Source organism: Nicotiana sylvestris, chromosome 9 (assembly GCF_000393655.2).
Source record: "Nicotiana sylvestris chromosome 9, ASM39365v2, whole genome shotgun sequence".
Lineage (NCBI taxonomy): Eukaryota > Viridiplantae > Streptophyta > Magnoliopsida > Solanales > Solanaceae > Nicotiana > Nicotiana sylvestris.
In genome coordinates, this window is record NC_091065.1 from 172,636,854 (window position 1) to 172,646,294 (window position 9,441).

Here is a 9,441-nt window from a genome sequence, read left to right on the forward strand (position 1 = left end):
CCCAATAATAGTCCGGGAGTTCTACGCGAACTGCCTGGAAAATTTGTGCCGGTCTGTGATTGTGCGGGGCAGGGTGGTAGATGCCTCAATTCTGAAGATTTGCCAGGTCTTGCAGCTGCCCCAGTTCACTGGTGACATTGATCATTACCACGACGCCCAATGGGTCACTTGGGACACTATGATTGAGACAATCTGCGTAGGGGGTCAACCAATCTGGCTACAGGAAAACATTACCCTTCACTCCAAGTCATTCACACATGGGGCTAAGTGCTGGTTCACCATTATTTGCAGCCGGTTATTACCCACGGGCAACACGACAGATGTGAACCACCTACGGGCTCTATTGGTGTGGTGCTTCGTCACCAAGAAAGACTTTGATGTGGCGAGAATTATTGGAGATGAAATGATCCTTTGGTCACCTCTGCTATCTAAGGGGTTTTACTTCCCCTCACTTGTGACGAGGTTGTGTCTGCTGGATAGTGTCTCCACCAATCCTACAGATGGAGCTTTGCCCGCAAAAGCAGTATTCAGAGCTTCAAAGATCATAGTGGGCAGAGATGCACCCACAACCATTGAGCTTGATGATGAGGATGATGCCCCAGCACCTATGGCACCATCTAGGAGATCCTATGATGGAGCCGGATCCTCTCGGCGACCCCATACTGGGGCAGGGTTCTCTAGATCACAGTCCAGCCGACCCATGTTGCATTCTTTGGAGGAAGAGGTGGCAGATCTTCGCTCCTCGGTGGATGGCCTGCATGTGCGTATGGATGCCATGTCTCAGCGGCAGGCCAGGTCTGAGAGCCAGATGATAGCTTGGTTCCGTGATTTGGGGAGGGCTTGTCATGTGGATCCCAGCACCGTCTCCGACTCTGAGTGATGCTCAAGGTAGTCTTCTTACCCTTCTGCACTTTATATGTGTTATGACATGGGGACATGCCATATTCTTTTTGTGTGGAGTGGGAGACTTGCTTTAGTGGTGTATTGTTAGTGTACATATACATTGAGTATGTTGTAGTTCTGTATCTTTGTTGTTGTGTATAATTGGTTGTTGAGGGTCAAAGTCGGGTCTAAAAAAAATAAAAATAAAAAATAAATAAATGTAGGAGACTCTTCTTGAGGACGGACCACTTGGACAGTACTCTTGAGGGAAGTAGTCCATTTAGATTTTTTTTTTTTATTTTTCTTTTTAGGTAGTGTAGTAATTCCTCCTTGGTTTTTCTTTTGACCACGATTCTTTTCCAAGGGCTTTTCTTGAACCGGGTTAGGTAGATTTTTCTTTAATATTTTTAGGACCCTTAGGACTCTATTGGACTAAGATGGGTGAGGGCAAGAATGCAACCCGTAATGTACACACCTGCAAATAACTAAAACGAACTTAAGGGTGCGACGTCTAGGCTCGTTTGTAAACTCGTAGTTTTATGCCTTATTTCTGCACACCTTGTCTTTCTTGAACGCTCATGTGAGTGTATTGACAAACTAATTCGTAATGAGTTACATGCCAAGTGTGTGAGAGATAATACTTGTATTCTGTGCTTGCATGCGATACCTAGAACTTGCCCTGTGTGTTTGCAAAGCGAAATAGAAGCTGTTTGGCCTTAGAGATGATTGAGGAATTTCCTTGTGTAGCCTGTATAATTATGAATCCACCTGTACATATTGCCATAGTTAACCCCTTCGAGCCTGAAGCCTGTTCTTTGATAACCTTACAATAACCTACATCCCTGTGTTTGAATAGTTTGACTGTTTGAACCTGTACCTCCTAGAAGCACTTGAATCGTTAAAGAGCATATAAAAGTCAAAGTGTGGGGTAGTAATGGAGTGGGAAAAGAAAATCAGGAAAATACTTGAATGGTGCAATGACTGTTAAAAAATATAATAATAATAATAATAATAAAAAAGAGGTCAGTTGCACCTAAAGAAAAGTGGGGGTAGCCTATGAAACAAATGTGGAAGAATGATTGGGTTGAACATGGAAATTGGAATAAAGGGAACGATTGTATTAAAAGTGCTTAGGGAGGTTAGTCACTATATCCAAATATATCATACCCGTCCCTTAGCCTACATTATATCCAAATAAAGACCTCTTGATTTTGGACTAAACAACTCGATTAGTAGAGTATTACACTAAGGGCAAGCTTATGGTTTATCTGTATGACATGTGAATGTTCTTTGCTGAGAGTGAGTGGACTCGTTCTATCTATAGTTCCTTGTTGCTTGATTTTATGTGTGTGGAACTTCTCTCAGAAATATGATGTGAGGGCATGTGACTCAGGAAGAAAAAGCAAGTTTTCACCTCTGTTTAGAGTAACTAGAGTAAACATGAGTGTGGCATGGCATTAGAGTCTTCATCTGAGGTGTGGCTGTTGCACTGCTTAGATTGTTCTTTCATAATGGCGGGTGTGACATAAACTGGGTAATGCATCGAACGATTAGGCCTAGAAGTGTGGTTCAACTTGCTCAAGGACGAGCAAAGATTTAAGTATGGGGTGTTGATAATAGGTGAATTGGACTATAATTAGGCCCTAAAGAACCACCTTCTTGTATAGTTTTTATGGTAAAAAGTGATAAAAAATGCTCTGATTAGTGCTTTTCATGCTTTGCAGGCTATATACAATAAAAGCAGTCTATGGAGTACTTTTGGGATCAATTACGGAGAAAAGGAGGTCAATCTTACAATATCCGCTAAGTGCACCACGCGAAGGCAGCAAAACCAGAACTGGAGATGGACTGCCGCGGTCCTGGCGTAACCGCGGTCGGACCGCGGAAGAAGGCTGTTGCGGATTCTGAGATGCTAGTTGGCCGCGGTCCTGGCGTAACTGCGGTAGGACCGTGATAGGAAGCAGAAAATTGAGGGACTGAAGTGCAAAACACGGGATTTTTAGCCCAAAACCCTATATTAAACAATAGAACTCGCCCAAGGGAGGCATGTAATGTTTTAGAGAGTACTTTGGCAAGAAAAACAAGTATGAGAGATCACCCAAAACATCATATTTTCTTTTTCTCTTTATTTTTTTGGGAATTTTGATCATGAATATTTTCATAGTTTATTTACCCATTGTCATGAGTAGCTAAATCCTTTGTCTAGGGTTTTGATGGAACCTATTGAAGGATGAACTTCTTGATTATATTAATATAGTTTGCCAGTTTAATCTCTATTTGTTCAACTACGTGTTTGTTGTAGTTAATTAACAGGATCCTCAATTAGCTGTGCCTAATTAGTATGCATAACTCGGGAGAGAGTGCATATTTAGGTAATTGTTGAACAACATCACTCCCAAATTATAAGAGGGATCTATAACTGTGGGTTTAAAGGAGGGATTAGGGATAACGAAGTCTTGGGTGCAATCTAAAGTGAACTGTAATAAACAAAGCCAACTAGCGTATCTCGGGAGAGTGCGTCTAGTAAATTATCGTGATTACTCGGGAGAGATTCACGGTAAAAAGAGTGTTCATGATTGATAGAGATGTGTTGGTAAATCTATATGAAACATAAACAGAAGGGATTCCATCAATAGGGGAAATCACTACCTTAGAACCTTCTCATTATTGTTCACAACTTAAGCATATTTAGTTTACAACTGTTTATTGACTTTCAATCTTAGTTATTAAATATACCATCAATTGTTATTCACAACGTTTGGGAAAGTTGATTCTAAAGAATTTAGTAAATCCAACGAAAGCAATTGATAGGTTAATTCTCTGTGGATTCGACTCTGGGCATAAATACTCAGGTTATATTTGCAACGTCCGCATTGTCCTTTTATAAGGCATAGTTGGGCGTGATCAGGTACTATATTAAAAGCACGAAGGCCCTTAACGAAATGTCATTGGTCTTTTTTACCCTTTAAAAATAAGTTTCGCACTAAACAAAATAGTTATTTTATTAATTTTTTTAATATGTAGTAATAGACATTAATTATTTTTCCTAATATTTAGAAATTCAAAATCAACTAAATTTTGTGTAATTATGAACCTTTCTTATTTAAAAAAATAACATAAGGACTGTAAAATAAAATATGCATATAATAGCTTAATGAAATACAGTCTCCATACTCCATATGTTTTCTTCATTAGTATCGTTGTCTATTCAACACAATTAGCATAATGAGACTATCATACATCCTTCGTTTATAAGGGTAATTAACATATGAAGTTCTTGTGCATGAATAAATTTATATCTATATCTATACTATATTAAAATCACGAACATCCTTAGCGAAATATCGTTCATTTTTTTTACCCTTTTAAGTCGTTTTTGTCACAATCCAAAATCCGTTAAAGGTCGTGATAACGCTGGACACCACTGTCAGGCAAGCCAATACCAAGAAGTTAATTAATTCCTCATTTTAGTATTTTTAAAATTATTTTTTTTCCTTACATTAAACAATAAATAATGAACTTAACCGAGAAAATAATGATGTCTTTAACGAATTTAAATACTGAATAACCTCATAGTCATCCCAGAACCCGGTGTCACAAGTGCATGAGCAATTTCTAGGAAATAAAATATAATACAATAACTGTCTGAAATACAAATTGGACAAAAAAGAAAGTACAATACTCTGAAGGAGACTCTGCTAGCTGCGTGTCATCTCGAGATATGCAGCTCACCTAAGTCTCCGTATCAACCATGCCGCTGCGCCCAACGAGGCAAGTAGATATACATGTGTCTGTGCAACAAAAATGCACAACAAGTGTAGTATGAGTACGAAAATAACACGTACCCAGTAAGTATCTAGTCTAACCTCGAAGAAGTAGTAACGAGAGGTCGACTTCGACACTTACTAATGGTCCAATAATATAATCAGTTGTGGATTTATTAAAACAGCAGTAAACTCAAGGGATTCATGAAGCAAGTAAACAATCCTTCTGATAGCATGAGATTTCCAATTTCATATTTCCTCAATTATAAATTTATTTCAGGCCAGGAAGGTAATATTAATATTTATAAATTTCAAGGCAAGCAATGCAAGCATGTGCAAATCATGCTGAGGACGTACGATCCGATCCAACAAATATTTAAACTGAGCACTACCAAAGAGTCGAATGGCGCGAACCATAGATGCATCTATTACCCTGCTCGCGAATCATAGATGCGACGCGGTCAAATATAAATAAACACATCAAAAAGTCAATCAAGTATTCATCAGGGGATCAATTACCCAAAGAAATGGCAACTTCTCTTTAACGATCAAGAAAATGATGTTTAACTTCTTTAGAAATTCATTTACCAATTCGATATGATTTAAGCAACTTAAATTGTCAATAATGTTACAAATATTTCAAGTATAGCATGCTTTCGGGTCCTAGACTACCCGGACTTAAGCATAATAGTAGCTACGCACTGACCCTCGTTACCTCGTGCGTATGTAGCCTCCCACAATTAGAAGCACATATTTAATTATTTTACCTATAGAGATAATTCCCTCTTACAAGGTTAGAAAGGAGACTTACCTCGTCTTAAAGCCCACTTTCTGGTCACAATTTCTCTCTAAAGCCCCAACTTGGTGCAATTCAATCCGAAACTAGCCAAACAACGTGCAAATTAATTAAAAATATAATCCAATGCTTGAAATTTAAAAATTATAAAAAATCTCAACTCCGCTCGAAAAGTGACAGTGGGCCCATGTCTCGGAATCCAAAAAAACTCACAAAATCTGACAACTCATTCCGATACGAGTTCAACCATACCAATTTTATCAAATTCCGATAACAACTGGACCTCCAAATCTTGAATTTTCGTTCTTGAAAGTTTTGTAAAAATCTTGATTTCTTCCATTTAAATACGAAATAAATGATGAATATAACCATAGAATCATGAAGTATAATTACTTTCGGATATAGAACACTTACCCCAATCCATATAGTGAAAATCGCCTCAAAAATCACTTTAATCTGAGCTCCATAGCTCCAGATATAATAAAAATGGCCGAAACCTTGAAGTATAGCTTCTGCCCAGGAATTTACTCTTTGCGATCGCGAAGCACAACATTTCTCAGCCTAAACTTTTCCCTTCGCGATCACTGAAAATGCTTCGCGATCACCAAGAACAAATGCACAGCTCTTCCAGAAAGTTTCTAGTATAATGAACATAACTTTTTGTACAAAACTCCAAATTGCAAATAGTTTAACTTTTTGAAAACTAGATTCCAATTATTACAACTTTCATGCTTTTCTCATCTCCTACTTCCTTATAGATTACGAGATATAAGCTTCCAAACTCTGCCCTGTGCAACACAAATTTCTTCTTTGCGATTTCCAAACTCTTCCCGGATAGGCTGTAGTGTACCATTCATAACGTTTTGTACACAATTCCAAATGCCAAACAGTATGATTTTCCAAAAACTAGACACAAAGGGATGCAAATTTTATTTTTGGATCATCTCTAAATTCCTTATAGATTATAAGATACAACCTTCCAAATTTGGGTTAGTTCAGCAGAAACTTTCCTCTACGCGATCGCGAAAGGCCTTCCGCGATCGCGAATCACTGGCCAATTTCTCCCACTTTACTCATCGTGATCGCGACCAATTCCCCGCGATCGTGTAGTACCCTATTGTAGCCAAAAACCAGCAGCTAAAAATGACCTAGAAATGATCTGAAACCACCCCGAAACTCATCCGAGCCCCTCGGGACCCCGTCCGAACATACCAACAAGTCTCAAAACGTATCACGGACTTAATCGAGGCCTCAAATCACATCAAACAACGCTAAAAATACGAATCACACCCCAATTCGAGTATAATGAAGCTAAAAAAAATTCTAATTTCTACATTTGATGTCGAAACCTATCAAATCACGTCCGATTGACATCAGATTTTGTACATAAGGCACATTGGATATTACAGACCTACTCCAACTTCTAGAATCAGAATCCGACCCCGATATCGAAAAGTCCACTCCCTGTCAAACTTCTAAAAAATCTTCAAATTTATAACTTTCGCCAAATGACCCCGAAATGACCTACAGACCTCTAAATCCATTTCCGGATGCGCTCACAATACCAGAATTATCATATGGAGCTACTCCCAGACTCAGAATCTCAAACGGACATCGATAACATTGAAATACACCTCAACCCAAATTTATGAAATTCTTCCAAAATGCCAACTTCCACAATAGGCGTCGAAATGCTCCAGAGTCATCCTAAACCCGATCCGTACGTACTCCCAAGTCCAAAATCATCATACGAACATGTTGGAACCTTCAAATCCCGATTCCGAGGTCGTTTACTCAAAAATCATATTTTAGCCAATTCTTCCAACTTAAAGTTTCCGAAATGAGAATTTTCTTTCCGAATCAACTCCGAACTTCCCGAAATTTAATTCCGACCACGTATGCAAGTCATAATACCTGAAGTGAAGCTACTCAGGGCTTCAAACCGCTGAACGATGCGCTAGAGCTCAAAACGACCGGTCGGGTCGTTACAGTTTTTACAATAGACAAAATGTCAATTTAATTATTCTTCCTAATATTTAGGACTTTGAAATCACCTAAAATTTTCTGTTATTAAATCTTTACTTATTTTGAATTAAAATTATTGTCTTAATTATATATGAACCACTATCCTTTTGTGTATGAATTACATATTATGTAAGACTTTTTCGTTTCCTTATAGTTTCTCACAGCAATTTTCATATAAAAAATGTTTAGACATTTATTCTTCTCATAGGGAACTTATTCTTATAAAACAAAACGTCTATAGATTGTAACTATTAAAAGTAAGAGGTATTTACTTAATTAAATATTTTTTAATTATTGAATGTAATTTTAAAATATTATTCAAAAATTAATTAAGAGAAAAATTATTGTTTGAATAGGAATGTAGTTAAAAATTCTTTATATTTTCTAAGTTATTTTAACAACACAAAGTCCCAATGCAATAAAAAAAAACTTTGAATTAACTAAATAGAAAAAGAATCTAATTCAATTCTTTTTCAAAATCTTCATGTAAGTAAAATTATTTTTTAGGTTGATAAAACTCCTAAGTTACGTAAATTTATTTCCACAAGAAAAGCACTAGCGGTGAAAGGAATTAAAAAATAAAACAAAATTAGCTATATCATAGTGTTATTTGTTACTTATGTTTTGGGGAGTAGGTAACAAAAAATAATACTTTTTATCATATATTCCTACATAAGTCATCAAAAATCACAATAAAGTATATAAGAATTTTTACATGGCAATATTCTTTATTTATTGAACTAGCTAAATTGAATAAACATTTATCAATTTTAAGAACTTATATTTTTTTTTTAAATTTTTGTTCAATAGCTAAAACACATTATTTAATAGTAATTACTTAATTTTTTAAGATTATATATTCACTTATATAGGGTAAACGCACAAAGCGCATACCCTAAGACTAGTGATTATTAATGCTTATTACTGCTTTATTTAGTAATTATTTGGTCAATTTAATTATTTCTAAAAGTTTATAATATACTCTGCATCATGTCAAAAAATAAAACAATGGTTCCAAATTAGTGTTTTCATATTAGCTTGTCAAAAGATCACCGCGGCATACTAATGTCTCAATTGTTTGTACTTAATGGGGGGGGGGGGTGTGAATCAGAATTATTCAAATCTCAATCCATTAAGCACATTTATTTTTTAACTTTAAAATTATATGAATATGTCTGATTGGATCTGAATCGATCACACCTGTAATCAAGTCATAGTTTCGTCCGGACATTAAAAATCAAAGAATACACGTGTCTTTTTTCGCTCGCTCTTCTCTCTCCCCCTTCAATGATCAACTAGATGGCCAATTTTTTTTCCACTTAATCTTTACTTGGAATTCTCCATCTTATTTCCACTTTTCCAATGGTAACTTTTAGTTTTGAGATTAGGGTTTAAAAAGCCCCCTAGAAGACATGGCTAAAATAGAAGGATGTATTGATAAAAATTTTGTGTGTGTGGATGAGATGGATAAATCCCAGTACAATGAAGAGAGTTACTCGATAGTTTAAAAGCGTTGCTTTGAGTATTCTTTGTGGCCTTGGCTTCGTTCTCTTGTTAAGTATGTTTTTTCATCAATTAAGTTTGTTAAAATTTTATATAATTAGGAGTGGAGGAATCTTTGCATATTTATGTTTTGCATTGAATTTTTATACTTGAATTCTTTTCACTAAAGCAAAACTTTGTATATCAGTATATAAAATTTTACCTTATTTACACGAATAATTTTCTAATTAAAGAAATTAAAAAAAATAAGTTTTTAAGTAGGAACTTCTGAAAATACTTTAGACAATAATGAATGCAAGGCAATTCTTACAATGGAAGAAACAAGCCCTTGTTGGTACTGTAAATCTGGCCTCTATTTTTGCTGTCAATTTTTATTTATTTATTTTTTTTAATTTTTTTTTTGGTAACAAAAGATCTGTCAAAATTGATAAGTTGGATGTAATAAACGTACTGGTAGGCGGTCTTAGTAAA